This window comes from Palaemon carinicauda, chromosome 30, assembly GCF_036898095.1.
Source record: "Palaemon carinicauda isolate YSFRI2023 chromosome 30, ASM3689809v2, whole genome shotgun sequence".
NCBI classification, from domain to species: Eukaryota; Metazoa; Arthropoda; class Malacostraca; order Decapoda; family Palaemonidae; genus Palaemon; species Palaemon carinicauda.
The window spans coordinates 76,711,641-76,725,862 of record NC_090754.1 but is presented as its reverse complement, the minus strand read 5'-3'; the positions used below and the strand labels follow the sequence as shown (position 1 = coordinate 76,725,862).

Below are 14,222 nucleotides of genomic sequence, written 5' to 3'. Positions count from 1 at the left end.
TGGCCAGTTTCTAGCTGGAAGATTCCAGGCTTGGGGCTCTGTCCTGGAGTCGAGGGCCTTTAGCAGATTAGACTGACTGCATTCTGTCTGGAGGGACTGGACCTCGTCGGTGGAGACAGTGTCGCCTGAGCTGACACTGGGACAGGAGCTGGAAGTGTCACCAGAAATCTTGCTACCAGAATCGTCGCTGGTTGACTCCTGGGACATAGTCAAAGTTTTAGGTAATGCTGGTCTGGCCTTTTCCTTGGCCTGGCATCTCTGCTTTGGAATGGCCCCTGTCTGGGCAAGAACGGCCTCAGCCGTAGTTGCTGGAGCTTTTTCTGGCCTACTGGCTTCGGCCGGGTTGTCCAAGAACTGGCTGCAGTCTCTGGCGGAATAAAGGGGTTAGTTGCCGGAACAGGCGAGGAAGTAAAAGGCCCACTCCAAGCAAGAGACTTCCAGAAGCCTGGTACAGGGGGTAGTAATGGTGAGAACCCTTGAGGGGGCTGGAGACCTCCAATCACTGGCTCCTCTCTAGTTACCGGAATGGTCAGACCATTGACATTTGGCCAAGCTGGGGACGTAGAAGGAGCACTGATGGTCACTGTGGTTGTGACCCCAGTGGCAACGTGGCATGTTGGTGACAGCTCCACGCTCTTCAGCGCCGCTACCTGAAGTGTCAGGGACTTCACCCGAGTTGCCAGGTCACTGACAATCTTGACGAGGCTCTCCACATCACGACTTAGCCTCCTCTTAGCCTTTCGACTCTCGGTCGTTACCTGTGCCATATCTAGAGGTATGTGTTTCCCGGGTCTGGGCACCAAATATTATGTAGTGGTTTGCGGACTGTGGCCAGAGGTAGCACCCAAACTGCCTAGTGTCTGAATGCCGACCACACTCCAACGTTCACTTCAAAAAAAGATAAAACGGTGGAGTACCCAAAAATCTAGGTAACAGGTCAAGAGAACTGGGCACTGGGCACCACCCCTTGATTTTATACTGGGCAATGGGACCCAGATAAGACAGTAATTGCTTAATGTTATTCAGAGATAAGCCGTTTTCAGGTTATTTAAGAAAAAAAAAAAAAAGGAAAAACAATGATACTAAGTAAAAAAAAAGACAAAATTAGTGGCTGAGAAGGGGACCGCTACGGGGTAAGGAAACACTGCCAGTTTATATGATAAAAGGGAAAAAAGTTTATTTCATTCCGGAGTGAAAAAAAAAATACAATACTGTAATATGTTGATTAATGTTAATTAAGGTTATGTTTAAGCTATTTCAAGTGAAATTAATCAACAACCATATTCAAAATGCAAAGCTGAATGAACATATATGGTACAGTACATTTAATTCCACAGTTCCAACAATTCTACAGGATATCAGGATACACAAAGTATGTCTAATAAAGTTTTATTCCTGCTGTCCACTGTCTGGGCTAATTTACAACAGTTTTTGTCAAATCCCTCACACTTGGGAATTTCTGTCAATATGCAGTCAAATGTCTGCTGTATGCTTCTTTACTTGCTTGACTTGATTGCAATTCTAGTTGCCATCTCCAAGCAACAAACCTGCTTTTAAGAGTCTTTACCCACATTGGGGTGGACTATGAGGAAATCGCCCGGGAGCAGACAGATGACCCCACCACAGTAGACTAGAGGTTCTCTTCGACTTCCCTTCGGTGGGAAGACATCAAGTTACATCCCAACAATCCCACTCTGCTCTGATACCAGCACAGGTCGTCCTTGACCTTTTATCCCACCATCGAGGCGAAGGATGGTATCTGACATCATACACGGCCTCTCCCACCCATCATCAAGGACCACCAACAGGATGATGACCGACAAGTTCGTGTGGCCGGGAATAAGGAAGGACTCACGCGAGTGGGCGCGTGCATGCACGGCGTGTCAGACCATCAAGGTTGGCCGCCACACCGAGTCAGGAGTCAGCAGTTTCCCACAACCCAAGCGACGTTTCGGACACATCCACATTGATGTCGCGGGGCCCTTGCCACCCTCAGGCAACGCCAGATACCTCCTAACAATTATCGATCGATCAACTAGGTGGCCGGAAGCTACACCCATGACTGAAGCATCAATGGATGCCTGTGCCCAGGCCCTTCTCTCAAGCTGGGTCAGCCATTTCGGGGTCCCAGACGACATGACAACCGACAGGGGGCCGGCCTTCATCTCGGACCTATGGACATCCCTCGCCCACCTGATGGGGACCATCTGCTCAGCACGACTGCCTACAACCCCGCAGCCAACGGCATAGTCGAAAGGAGCCATCGGTCCCTGAAGGCGGCCCTAATGGCCCGATGCAAGGACGAGCATTGGGTCAAGCAAGTCCTCGGCCTTCGAACAGCTCCGAAAACAAATGGCAATGCATCTTCAGCAGAAAAAGTCTATGGGGAGACGCTCGTGGTCCCTGGAGAGTTTTTTCCTTCCAATCCAGACACAAAAGACGTCAGCGTCGCCTGGCTGCGTGAAAGGGCAGGAAAATTCACGCCGTGCCACAAAACGTACACGTACAGGACGAAACGTTTTAGGCTAGCCTCGCTGGACACCTGCCCTTACGTCTTTGTCAGACAAGACGGTCACCGGCCCCCACTCTTACGTTCGAACAAGGGGCCGTATCGTATGCTGGAGAGGACAAATAAGGCATTCAAGATCATGGTCTATGGAGCAAAAGACTGGGTAACCATGGACAGATTAAAGCCTGCTTACACAGAAGACGAGGACAACGTACTGAGCAGCAAGGGCGGCGCCCAAAAGTGCCTCCCCAGAATAAAACAGAAGACACAAGAAGGCCGCCGAGACGCAGTCCAAGGAAACCACAATCAGCAGTTGAACTACCGGGATTGCAACACTGGGGTGGCATCCTGCAACCGCCTGATGCACAAGGCGGAGATAATGCCCCTCCAGCACTAGTGTGCCGACGAAGGGGACGCCTGCAATTCCCGTCTCGATACAGAGACTAAAAGCGCATCTGTTTATTATTTATCTCTTTCATACAATCATTAAAATGTTCCCCTTTTAATAATTGTGGTGGGGGGGGGGGGGGAATAGTTGTAAGGACAACGTCCTACAATGCTTGCAGCAATATTATCATCTTTGTATATATTTTTCTGTACATATTATTTATTCAGTCCGGCACGGAATCATCTACCCTTCATTTCTATATTCATTTCATTATCATATGTCAAGCATGGGCTTTCATATTTATTGTAATGTTAACTGTAGAAAACACAAATGCCCCGCAATTTTCACCTGTTCACGATCGGTCAGTCGCCTTGTTACACAGCCGTCTGCACAGGTCAATGTACCACTTATGTTCCGGGTTGTACCAGAAAGGGTTTCTTTTAGGGTTAAGTTTAATTCGTTTTCAGTTGAAGCATAAACTCTGACCAACAGCTCTTGGCTGAGAATAGCTATTCCAAGTCAAATCTGAATATGTTACCATTCCAAAGATGATAGGCCTCCTGCTTCTCCAATTAAGCACGTTTACAATCATCATTGAACCAGGGTTTGGTTTTCACTTGGTATTTTGGCACATGTGAAGGCATACGCTTATCAATTATGTTAACCAGATTCTCATTTAAGAAAACAACAGGGTCAACACTTTAATACAATTGTGACCAATTCAAATGCATAAGAACATCACTCAAAATGCCATTCTAGTCTTCTTGAGATTTTATATAAATCTTACACGAGTATGACACATCAAAGACAGGCTGTTCAGACTTAACTACTAAAGAAATCAAGGCATGACCAGATGTCCCAACTGGAGAACAAACCTTACTTGATATAACACCAGGGGAGTGGAGTTAGTGTATACTAAGTTCAAACTGTTATCAGTTCTGCGAGTGTTGAGTATTGAAATCACCAAAAACAAAAGATCTTTCTATCATCTTGTACCTTACCCATAAGGATAAGAAGACAATCGAAGATAGAATCCTCCAAGCCTGGATTCCGGTAGACCAAACACAAATAGAAGTTGTTATGCTTACAACAATCTTTTACTACCTGATTCTCATGGCATCCACATTCATGGCAGAGCTTATGAGAAGCAGGGTACTTGGTCCTAATATACATCACCATTCCCCTTGTCCTAGGAATGGCATCCTATTTCAATCTGTCAAGGGATTCAGAGCAAAAGACATTTCCATTTTTCTGTTTATACAACAAAAGTAGATTTACAACTGGTAAATGGAAATAGCCATCAATTTTTTGGCAATTTATGAAACATACAGACAGTTTTACACTGAGTTATTTTCTTTGCACAGTCCATAAAAAACTACAAAATTTCAATACAATTTGTATTTTTTCTAGCTATACAAACCTAAGGCATTTATTGGGGTTTACTCCTCTAAGTTGATTTTCTACGACCAGACAGAAAAAAGGTGCTTCACTGGTATCTTTAATAAGTTTCTAAGCAACTCCACTCCTGGGCAGTACTACATTCTGCTGCGGGTCAAGCTCCATTCTATCCTGGTCTATACTTGTGAGGTGGATGAGGTGGGACCTTTGTATAAATGACTAAGGTTTGTATAGCTAGGAAAAATACAAATTGTTATAAAAATATTTAGTTTATTCCTATGCAGATACAAACTTCAAAGTCATTTATTGGGAATCTTCCTTAGGAGGGAGGAAGTCTGTTAAGAGGAGGTCAAGCTCTAGGTCAGGAACTAGACTCAAAGGAGCCTTTTTCAAAGTATAATTAGTAATTAAGTAAAAACAGTTCAACGGCTTATGAAGAGGGGAGACTGAAGTGTCATATTCCTCGAAGTCAAGACCTAAATAGGATGAAGTACAGTATTACCAGAAACAGGCATTCAAATTTATGCCAATAGTGGGAAAACACATAAATAAAATATTCTTCCCCGCGTTAAGGCGAGATCAATGCTAGTACTCCTTGGTCCACAGCTTGGAGAAGTAGAGTGCACTCAGACTTGATCCACTTCTTATACCCTTACCATGCAGAGAATAACTGAATCCCTGACAATCAGTCAAGTGTCCCGTAAGAGCTTAGATTAAATTATTTGTTGAACCGCAAAAATAGGACCCAAGGACATATGAGTACTGTCTTTCAAGTAATGACCAGGGAAGGTGGTCTGCCTCTTCCAGATCCCTGTACCAAGTACTTGGGCTATTGAATAGTTCTTGCGGAATGCTATGGTTGTGGTAAGTCCACGGATGTCATGTGCTCGAGGGAGGCCCCTGACAATGCTTCCCGAGGATTTATATGCTCTCATAATATAACCTTGCGCAGCCAAAAGGAAATAGATTTCCTTGATTTGTACTTTCTTTTTAGAGTGGCTGGTGCTGACAAACAGACTAGGAATTCTAGGTCTGGGAGAGGCTGGCCTCTTTGGATATTTCCTGACTGCTCTTACACAACAGAGTAACAGATTATCCTGATCATCCGTTATCTCCTTGAGAGATGAGATCTTGGAGGAGTCAATTCTATAATCAAGTACTGTATAGCCAGATTTTGTCTTAACCACAACATGATCAAAAGAAAAGAATAATTCTCTCCACCCCTTGGAATGTAATGTAAGATAAAATAGGCCATGTAGCTTGCTTGCTCTCTTAGCTAACACTTGGAGAAGGAAAAATACAGTCTTCAGCATTAGACTCGTATCTAAAGCTTTATGCAAGGATTCATAAGGAGTCATTTTCAGGGACCTAAGAACCTTAATCACATTCCAAGAGAGAGACCTAAGTTCCCAAAGAGGGCATGTCTTTTCAAAACTCCTGATGAGAGCAGATAGTTCGCATGAAGAGGAGATTAATTCCCTTTAGTTTAAAAACTTGGCTCAAGGCTGAGCGATAGCCTTTTACTGCAGTGACAAAAGGATTTCTGATTCCTTATGAACACTAAAAAGTCAGCAATCAGGGGATTAGTGTCTTTGAGTGGAGCATTATTCCCCTTATGACAACCACCACAGAAAGTTGACCACTTGGCCTGGTAGACCGCTGCAGACAACATTCGGAGGTATCTGGATTGTTCTTTCACCGTTCGTCTTGAAAAGCCCTTCTTTTGGGAGAGAAGTTGGATGATCTCCAGCCATAAACAGACGGGCAGTGGACTGCCTTGTGGAATTTTCTTACGTTGGCACAGCAGGTTTAGCCATTCTGGAAATTCTCTGAGAATTTCCATGAGAAGATATAACAAGTCTGAATACTTACGCTGCCTGCAGCCACTTTGGGGTTACTAGTATTACTCTTGACTTCGCAGGACTGGATGAATCAGACAAAACGAAGGAAAATCATAGAGATCAAGCAAGCCTCATTGGTGCTGGAAGATGTCCTCCATTACCGCAGCTGGGTCCAGGTCTGGAGAGTAATACACAAGGAGTTTGGTGTTCAGATGAGGGGCATACATGTCTCGAGTCGTGGAACCCCACTAACTCAAAAGACTCTCCACCACTAGAAGAAGCAAAGATCATTTGGAACAACTACTGTCCCTGGTCGACTCAGATTGTCCACTATGAAATTCCTCTTCCCGGGAATAAATCTTGCTGAGAGATACAGTTTAGGTCTGTACCCGAAGATGGATTCCCACCGCTGGCTGGCATAGGAGGTGGGATACTGAGCCTCCTTGTTTGGAGACGTAGGTCACTAATAAGTTGTTGCTCATCAGCACGACAGAGTGACCTTTAAGGGTAGTGAATTAATGCTAGATATGGCTGCCTTCATTTTATTATTATTATTACAACCCTAGTTGGAAAAGTAGGATGCTATAAGCCCAAGGAATGCAACAGGGAAAAATAGCCCAGTGAAGAAAATAAACTACAGTACAAGAGAAGTAATGAACAATCAAAATAAAATATTTTAAGAAGAGCAACACTAAATTAGATCTTTGGTATATAAACTATAAAAACAAGAGGAAGAGAAACAAGATAGAATAGCATGCCCGAGTGTATCCTTAAGAAAGAGAACTCTAACCTAAGACAGTGGAAGACCACGGTGCAGAGGCTACGGCACTACCCAAGACTAGAAAACAATGGTTTAATTTTAGAGTTTCTTTCTCCTGGAAATCTGCTTACCATAGCTAAAGTTATTTCTACCCTTACCATGAGGAAATTAGCCACTGAACAATTACAGTACATTACATTGAGCAAAGAAGAATTGTTTGGTGATCTCAGAACAGTATTGTCAGGTGTATGAGGATATAAGAGAAGTGTAAAGAATAAGCCTGACTATTTGGTGGATGTGTAAGCAAAGAAATGAGCCATAACCAGAGAGGGATCCAATGTATTACTGTCGGGCCAGTCAAAAGATCCAATAACTCTTTACCTCTAGTACCTCAATGGATGACTGGTGCCCTGACCAACCTACTACCTTCTAAGTACTGTAGATGATATGAAAGGTCTTGTCTTCCTGCAGCCACTGGCCTGAAATCAGCTCAATTTGAAGGTGAGCGCCCCACCCTTGCCAAGAGGGGAAACTCTGGAGGAGGAACCTGTAGGTTCTCCTTTTTCAGCCACAATTGGAGATCTGTCACCACCTCCTGACACACCCACTAAAGCTCCAGGAAGGTTGGAAAACTGTGACCACTGGCTCTTTAGAGGCCACTGCACCAAGCAAAGATGCATCCTCCCAAAGGGGACCAGTTTCTCCAGTGATATGAAGTGACCCAGAAGTCTCTGCCATGAGCAAGCTGGAAGCAGTTCCTTTCAAGAAAAGGTTCTACCACTTGTTTGAATCTCATCACCATATCGGCAAATGAAAATGCTCTGGGTTTGGGCAAATCGATTTCCATACTTAGGTATCTAATACATTGTTGGGGGATGAGACTGGACTTCTCTAGGTTCAGCTGGGTTCCAAACTACTTGTAAAAGTCTAGGAGAAAGCCTCTGTGCTGAACAAACAAAGTGCTAAACTTCACTAAAAGAAGGCAGTCAACCAGGTACTATAGGAGCCTGATGCCCATGGCATGAGCCCAAGCTGAGACAAGCGAAACAATCCAGTAAAATCCTGAAGCACTGTTGAGAGATCGAAGCACAGCTTCTTATAGTGGTAGACTTTATCTCTGAAAAGAAATCTCAGGTACTTTCTTGATCCCAGATGAATTGGGACCTGAGAGTGTGTCTTTCAGGTCTATGGTCAGCAGAAAGTCATTTATCCTCATGGCCCGGAGAATGGTGGCCAGGGTCTTCATTCTGAACTTTGTTTCAAGAATGAAACAGGTTCAGATGGGATAAGTCTATAAAGGGTCTCTATTTCCCCCCCCCCCAAGCTTCTTTACTAAGAAGAGGTTGCTGAAGAAACCTGGGGAATCATTTACGACTTCATCTACAGCCCCATTGGCCAACATCTTGGACACTTGCTCTTTTAGGAAGAGGTCCTTTACCTTTCATATTAAATGGTCGGACTGTCAGAGTCCAAGCTAATGATGGTAAGCAGTCTACAAACAGGACTCAATACCCTGAATTAGAACTTCCACTGTTCAGGACTCGGCCCCGAAGAACTGCCACCTAGGCAGCCGGGAGTCTGTAGGAGGTAGCAAGCATCTTTTTTGAGCTGGCTGCTTAAAGGGCAAGTTACTTTGAGATAGAAAAACATAGCACTGCCCAGCAGTGGAGTTGTTTAGTAACCTGTAACAGATGACAGTTAAGCACCTTTTTTCTTTTGTCTGGTCGTAGAAAATAGACTTAGGAGTATACCCTAATAAATGACTCAGAAGTTTGTATTTGCATAGGAAGAACTCACAAACTAAAGTAATATGATTTATCTGGAAAATAATAAAAGAATACAATAGTTTTATGTAAGAAATTGAGGCCAAGACCACTACAGTACTGTACATATTTGAAACAGAGTCAAAAGCTAAAGCTTTAAAAACAACAGTGAATACTCTACAAGGAATGTAAATAATTATGCTGACTATATGAATTTAAATGTATGAGTTCCTTTCTTATTCAGTAAGATATACACTAATTTAGAAGGCTAAGTTCATTAATCTATAAATATCTCCAACATCTGATGGCATCTAGCACACATTTGTTTTATTACAGTAGCCTGCTCATTGGACTTTCAAAAAACTATAGTTTGTATTTGCATAGAAACTAATAATTCTGTTATTAAATTACTGTATTTAAATACAACTCAGAAAAAGTCAACTGCGTTAACTAAAAATTTAACCCACTTTCACAACACAATGGAATTTTCCATCCAGTATCATCACAAAATGCTTTAGTCCTTGAAATAATACTTTGGCATTGTGAATAATAACCTTTACCATCTATAGTAGTGTCATTTTTTTCACAACTGCCTTTTTCTGCACAACTACAATCATGATATGGGGGCCTCGTTTTAGGAAATTCGTTAACAACTTCAGAGGGTGAACTGGACATGAAATCTAAAATCTCTTTTATATCTTTCTGTATTGTATGAGCTTCTTGCTTTTGCTTTTCTGTTAATGTACTATTCAACTTTAAAATACAAGCTGTAACTAACCCGTTAAGTCTTGAAAGGGTATATGTTGGATTTAAGTTGGTCATGTTACCTTTCTGGAATCCAGCAATTCTTCCTTCTGACTCAGATTGTTCAAACTCTTCAAGAATTCCATTGCGGTATCCAGTGTGCCCTAACTTGGAGAAATCTGACAGATGGTCCCATCCTGCATCGTCACTTTCATCCATTTGGCACTCTTTAATGCAAGACACCTATAAGACAAGAAATTTCAATGTACAATACTAGTAACATTTTAAATATAAAATGGCTCCTCTTTTTTTTTTACTGTTTACACAAAAACTATTGCCTTAGATAACCTTAATAATTTAGCTTGTGGCATACAGTAATACCTTGCCCTACGACATTAGTTGGTTCCAAGAGACTCAACTTGAGACGTTTTTCGGCGTACTTACTTACTTACTTTAAGGGCTGTTCTTCTGGTTTTATACAATCAGGAAACCCTACTCTCTACAGGACATTCACAGTCATTTTACGTTTGTTCAAAAGAATTTAACATTTCACACTCCATATTGCTTGTTTATTGTTAAATTGTCACTATCGAAGCATTCACATATATATATATATATATATATATATATATATATATATATATATATATATATATATATATATATATATATATATATATATATATATACAGTGAACTCTCGCTACTTCGTGGCTCGACCATCGCGGATTCACCACTTCACGGATTTTTTTCATAACCCATATATATACATATCGCGGATTTTCCGGAAATTTCGAAAATACCGCGATATCTGAAGACCTCAAATACGATATTTCGTTACCTGTAATTCCATTATTACTGTAATTAGTAATATCTACTCTTACTGATTTTTCATTGCATTACATATGACATATAATTAAGCACAGAAAGAAATAAAACACGAAAAGAGAATGTGATCATACGATAATTCAGTACTGTATACAGTACGTAGTAAAATTAAATCGAACATGAAACGCAAATCAGATGCAGTCATACCATATTAGAATGGTGTAAGGCTGCTGTTGGCTACTACTGTACTACAAATGTAATGGATGTGCTTCTTTTCCATGAATCTTTTGTATGTATACGTACGTAGTACTGCATCCAATAATATTCTTTGTTTAAAAAATGACAAATTCGAAGATAATTTGTATTTTTCCTAACCATACAAACCTTAGCTATTTACAAAGGGTTACCTTTTAGCGCAGCTGAAATGGCGAGCCATTAGAATTTAACGAGGGTGTATTACCCCCGCGCTAGTTAGCGGGGGGGGGGGGGGGTAGGGGAGTGGTAGCTAGCTACCCCTCCTCCCCCTCACACACAGGTGAATGCTCACTTTCACTTAGAGGTAGGACTTGTCTTGGGGGACAGGGCTGGCGGGCAAATATATGTAAATAGCTAAGGTTTGTATGGTTAGGAAAAATACAAATTATCTTCGAATTTGTCATTTGTTCCGTAACCGAAATCCAAACCACGCTATTTACAAAGTGTGACTTACCCCTTAGGTAGGGTGGAAAGTCCCCAGCCATATTGGCTTTGGCTTTACCCGGGGACTCAGAATCCGAGTGAGTCGCACTCGAGAAAAGGAGTCCCTGCACCTCACAAGTTCCTTGTTCCGCAAGGAACCATGTGGCCTACGTAAGCTTGTGTGTGAAGGAAGAAGTGTGACCCGTCCTAGGCAGTTGACCTGGAGTTCCAGAAGGAACTCTGGGTTAGGACGTTCCCAATACCACCTCTTCAGGGTATGGGGGACGCGACAGTATTGACTCAATACTCGGAACACAAGGAAGCATGGTTTACCTGCAGAGGTTCGAGGTCAGCTATGCAGAGACCAGGATGCTGCTTCCCCGTAGAGGGGATGATGAAGAAAGAAGTAAGGGCCAGACATACTTCTTTCGTTCATGCAGACTAAAACCTGATAACAATGCCCTCAACCTTCTGCTACCTGTCCAAAAAGGAGCCTGAGGTTAGACCAGCTGTTGTGTAGCCACCACAGAGTGATAGAAAACGTATCGAGACTCCTGTGGGTCACGCCCTGCAGGAAGCAGGCTGCGAAGGTCATTAGACGCTTCCAGACTCCAGCTTGTAGCACCTGCGTCACAGAGTAGTATTACTCGAAGGCGAGGGACGTTGCGATGTATCTAACATCGTGCTGTAGGGCGATGTGACGGGGGAAGGTCTGGAGACAGGTCGAGATGAATGTCCTTGAGTCCGGGCTGAAGAGGTATACTGGTGACTCTCCCCCATGTCCTCCTTGTGCTCCCAAATCGGCTGCAACTGAGGACAAATTGCAGCTGTTCCCAGCGCTAACCTCTCGATTCCTTTACTGGCAAGTAAGAGGTCTTGGGACATCAGATACAGAATGGAGACTCGAAATCTTGAATGAATCAGACCGAAGGGCCGGGACCCCCAGATTCTGAGTCTAGCCAACAACTCAGGAGCGAGCCTGAATGTTGCCTTCCCCTCTTCCTTAGAAAGGGGGGAGTCGTAAGAGACCAAGAAGATTGCTTACACACTGGCCGTGGCCAGAGTGAGCAGGAGACCCAAGGCGGAATACAATCCGAGGCCTGTCGTAAAGGGTCTTGAGAAGATCTCTTAAAGGACTAAAAGTCCGAGCCATGCTCCAAGTTGGAGGTCTTCCTCCGACTAGGGCAGGGACGATCGTAGCTTCGCATGAGCAAGGATAGATCCAGCGGGCAGGAAAAAGTTATTCCTTTAAGCCTGAAGGTCAGGGAAAGGCTGAGCGACAGGCTTCATTGCCGAGAGCGGAAAGGAGTTTCCTCCCGCCGAAAGGCAATAAGACCGTTATTGCTGGAGAAGAGGCCTCAAGGGAAGAGGTATATCTCCCACGGCACCAACCACCTTAGACTCTTCACTTTGCCTGGGAGACTCCTGTGGATGACAATCGCAGATGATGCGACCTCCGTACCGCGACTGTAGCGGGTTGTCTCTTCTTGAGGAGGAGGCGTAGTGTCTCCAGGCATGAAGCCGAAGCGACGCCCCGGTTCGGGAGAGATGTCGCAGTGTGGTTGCTTGAGTAGTCTGCGCCGTGGGAGAAGCTCTCTCGGGATTTCCGTCAGGGGAAGCAGAGGGTCCAGAAACCGTTCTGCGCATAGTCCCAGTGGAGCTCTCCCATTGAAAGGTTGACAGACAACCTGGTCTTGTTGAGACCCATTGTCCACAGACAAAAAGGAGGGAAGACGCAGGCGTCGAAGTTGTCCCACCATCACCGGAATGCATCTTGCCAGAGTCTCGGGGTCTGAGACTGGGGGGAAGAATAGCGGAAGCTTGAGGTTCCAAGCTGTCGCGATCAGGTCCCCCAGACCAGTACTTGCTGGTTACCCAAGGTCAAAGACCCCCAGGTACACTCTCTCTACGAGGCTCTGCTCGGATAGTCTGAGAGAACATTCCCCTGCCTAGAATGAGAGAGCCGATGGTGGTATTGAGAGAATCTCAATCATCCCGGTATCTCTACTGCAAGATGTGAAGGTGTGAAAATGCGTCCCCTGCTGGTTAGAATACGCCAGAATCATGAAGTCGACGCGCACGGGGCGACTCGGCAGGAGCTGTAGGATCTGTAGAGGGGTCAGACTAAGGCCCCTAAGCCTGCCTGAATGATGGAGAGGTATCCTTCAGGTCTTGACCATAGGCCTGGTCCGGAACATGCCCCCCCCCCCCCCCTTTCCTTTGACGAGTTCGAGAACCGCATTAAGAATGTGGGGAAAGGACGAGAATATTCACTACCATCAAGAGGCTCCATAGGTCAACACCCATTGCAGGTCTAATAGTTCCGCTGGTCCCATAGGGGCCAGGAAGTCCGGTTAAACATTGCCTGAAGCCACCCGAACTTGGATCGCCCCACATGGAACTTATCCTGAGGCGACCGTTCGGACTATAGACGGGTCAATGAGGAAAGGAGAACTAGGAAACGTTCCAAGGTAGGGCTGAAAGCTCTGCTTGACTGAGAACAGGTACTGCGACTCTCCTCAGTCTTGCCACAGTCAACCGAAAGGAAGGCTCGGAGGATGTGGTAACAGAATCTGGCGTCCCCAGGTGGTCACCCATCCAAGTACCGAAGTTGCTTAACCTCGCTGGACGGACGAGAAGCGGGGTTTCCAACGTGGTAAGGCCGTTGACTCAATATCATGGCCAGATTCTCCAGATGTTGAGGCAGAGGAAGAGAAGGCTCCAAGCAAAATACCATGAGCCCACACTCATGGTAAGCATCCGGAAGCTTATCCCGGCGCTGAAGAAGGTCGAACCCGAGCCTACCGGAGTTGACCAGCCCTCCAAACAGCAGAGGAGGCGGAAGCCTGCACCTGAGCGGCCAAGAGGAAGGCAGGGAGAGTTCTCTGGGGAAACAAACCTGCTATGCCACGGCGGGATAGCCACACTGCATCATAAGCAGGAATACTTGCAGTCTAGGCTGAATTCGACGAGCATCCTGGAAGATGGATGGAACGGAAACTGAAAGTACCCGTCCTTCCGATCCAGGGTTTAAGGAGTCCTGTCGCCTCGTTACCAGTCTGATCGATTCTGCTGGTCTACGCTGGCCGAAGTTTGTTCGACAAACTTGATCAGGGCTGAGAGGTCGACTACGGACATCCCCTCTCAGATCCTTCCTTACAAGAAAGGATCGACTGAGGGGGCCGGGGGTGAAGCCGTCGATGATCCTAAGGAAGGCCTTCGCCTAAGGTATGGATCATTCTGCCCAACCGGGCAACTCTGCTGACGCTATGGCATAGAGGTTCAGAGACACTGAATTCGCTGACAGAGACGGC

At 44.8% G+C, this 14,222-nt stretch overlaps 1 long non-coding RNA gene and 1 pseudogene across 1 annotated transcript in view; one reads left to right on the top strand and one right to left on the bottom strand.

Annotated features, from left to right (window-relative positions):
- The first annotated feature begins 1,344 nt into the window (after positions 1-1,344).
- LOC137623843 (uncharacterized) lies at positions 1,345-3,496 on the top strand (annotated as a pseudogene).
- Positions 3,497-7,036: 3,540 nt separating this feature from the next.
- The window catches only part of LOC137623301 (uncharacterized), a 47,845-nt gene continuing 40,659 nt past the window's right edge, over positions 7,037-14,222 (bottom strand). The window contains exon 2 of the long non-coding RNA XR_011040593.1: positions 7,037-9,646. This is a non-coding gene — a long non-coding RNA (uncharacterized lncRNA). The remainder of the gene's footprint in view (positions 9,647-14,222) is intronic.